A 2860-nucleotide genomic window follows, 5' to 3' on the forward strand; every position below is an offset into this window, starting at 1 on the left:
ACTCAGAGAATTATGAGACATAATTAGCAACACTGGCATCCATGTAATGTGAATATCAGGAAAAAAGGAAAGAGAAGAGGCACAAAAAACTCAAGGAAATCGTAGCTCAATTTTGCTAAATTTGCCAAAAAGCATTAATTACACATCCAAGAAACTCAGCAAACACTATATAGGATAAACACAAAGAAAATTTTTTTCTCCTGGAGATCAGGAATAAAACAATATGTTCAACTCTCACCATTTCTTTTACCATTGTCAACTTGCAACTTATAACTCAATAACAAAAAACAAATAACTCAATTTTAAAACAGGCAAAAGATTTCGAAAAGAAATTTCTCTAACGTTGCTATGCAAATGACCAATGAGCACATGAAATGATGCTGAACATCATTAGCCATTAGAGAACAGTAAATCAAGCCACAATGAGATATCCTTTTATACCACTAGGATGGATATAATCAGATATATAGATAATGGCAAGTGTTAGTGTGGATGTGTAGAATTTTGAAACTTCACACATTGCTACTGAGAATATAATATGGTAAAACTTCTTCAGAAAATAGTCTGGCATTTCTTCAAATGTGAACATTGAGTTTCCATGAGACTCAGCAGTTCTACTCAAAACATTGAGTTTCCCAGCATCCAAGGGAAATACACACACACACACACACACACATATATTGAAACTTGTAGTTGGGTAATGCCAAAAACTAAAATTATATGTGGCAGACTATAATAATAATGGCCAAAAAGTAAAAACAACCAAAATAAATATAAACTGATAAATGGATAATTAAAGTGTGGCATATTGATATAATTGAACATTATTCAGCAATAAAGAGGATCAAGGATCAAAGTACTAATACATGCCACAATATGGATAATCTTTGAAAATATTATGGCAAGTGAAAGAAGTCACAAAAGACCACATATTATATTGTCTATTTATATGAAATATTCAGAATAGGCAAATTTGTAGAGACCAAAAGTAGATTTGTGGTTTCATAGGACTGAGGGTGAAGGGAAAGAGAATGACTGCTAATGGATACAGTGTTGCTTATTGGGGTGATGAAAGTTTTCTAAATTTAGATTTTAGTGATAGTTGCAAAACTCTATGAATATGCTAGAATAAATAAATTTGAATAATGGAATCTAATATATAAATTATGAGTAAATATGTAATGTAAGAATAAATTAGTAAATATGTATAATCTTAAGAGGTAGAAAGCCTTTCTAAACTGAGAAACATGAAAAAATATTACTATATTTAACCAGTAAAGTGTTACAACTTCTGTACAGCATAGAAGAAAAGCCAAAAAGCAATAGTCAGGTTATGTTTAAGAGAAAGAGAGCAAATTAGTTGGCCTTAATAATTCACAAATGAAATAGTTTATGCCCTAACACTTACCTTTGACTGTAATTTAATATAATTGACTATAGTAATGTTTCTAAAATGTAGCCGTTATATATAAAACATGAGTCTCCTTCATATAAGTATGATTTTGTTTGTTTTTGTAATTAAATTTAAGCAAAGTAATGTTTTCTATAGATAACAGTATCCCACTATGCAAATATATGCATCTTCGGTTAGCATGTAAGTTATATGCAATAGTTTCTTCAATTAAGTAAATTAAAACTTTACAAAAAACTGTGAATCAGCTTCAAAAGCAGAGAACTACACTGAAATAAAGGAACGGACTTCCTGCAGAGTCTTATAGTATTTTCAAATGTACTTTTCGTGGAAGGACGTAAAGTGAAAATGAGGTGCCTACAGGCAGGCATGGGAGACTATGACAAGTTGGCCCTAACTCAAATTAAGCAGAGTTTGAAGAAAAATCATTAGAGAAATTAGAAATGGAAACAAGAAAGTATAACAGGTCCAGATAATTATAATTTACTCTGAAATAAATTTGCTTTCAGCAATATTAATACTTTTGCGTGCAGATATTCTTGAAAGTATTGTTCAGATGTTCCTACTAATAGGTTGTAGTCTGTTGCTCTGGACATTTACTCCAATAACTCTACATAAAACATAGTAAAGTTTAGTCTGGTAACATATCTAGCTAGTTTTTATGAAAATAGGAAATATTTATGTTTAATACTAGAGTACACTATGCATATACTTGGTGTATGAGAAATTTTTTAAAAATTATTTTTTCATGGACTGTTGCTCAGTTTTATTTTATATGTATTTACCTTTTATGCTTTTAATCTACTTTTAGAATATGGCATGCTGTAAAGTTACTCAAACATACAGTACTGTACTCAGATTCAAAATTCCTTAGAAAATGGGATACTCTAGTCAAAGGATTCATTATTAATGGGATACTCTAGTCAAAGGATTCATTATTTACCCATCTGTTATCATACTTAGAATCTTTAGGTTTTAATTTATTTATTACTATGAACCCCTCATATAATCGTATTCCATAATTATTTCTTTATTATTCTCACTAAAAATCATATAATCATATTCCATAATTATTTCTTTATTATTCTCACTAAAAAGAGATTATACATGTTTTAGTAACAGAATAGCTCAATGTCTGAAGTAGGGCTAAACAATTTATAAAATCATAAACCTGAATTTAATTTATTTTTTTTCATGATTCTTTTTAAGAGATTAAACACCATTTGTTCGCCTAAGAACCTTTACCTTAATTAAAGCATTATATGACAGTATTCAGAGCTTCTAGTCTCTGCTGGGAACAAAAAATATAAAATATTTAATATGAGAATTTCAGCTCAAACTATCATTGGCTCCTACCTACTAAGAACTATAATGGAATAAAAGAAGTCCGTGGACAAATAAATAGAATTAAGTGACAGGTAGACAAACAAGGCCTTACTAAAAATGCAA

This window comes from Pteropus vampyrus, unplaced genomic scaffold (assembly GCF_000151845.1).
Source record: "Pteropus vampyrus isolate Shadow unplaced genomic scaffold, Pvam_2.0 Scaffold37, whole genome shotgun sequence".
NCBI lineage: Eukaryota > Metazoa > Chordata > Mammalia > Chiroptera > Pteropodidae > Pteropus > Pteropus vampyrus.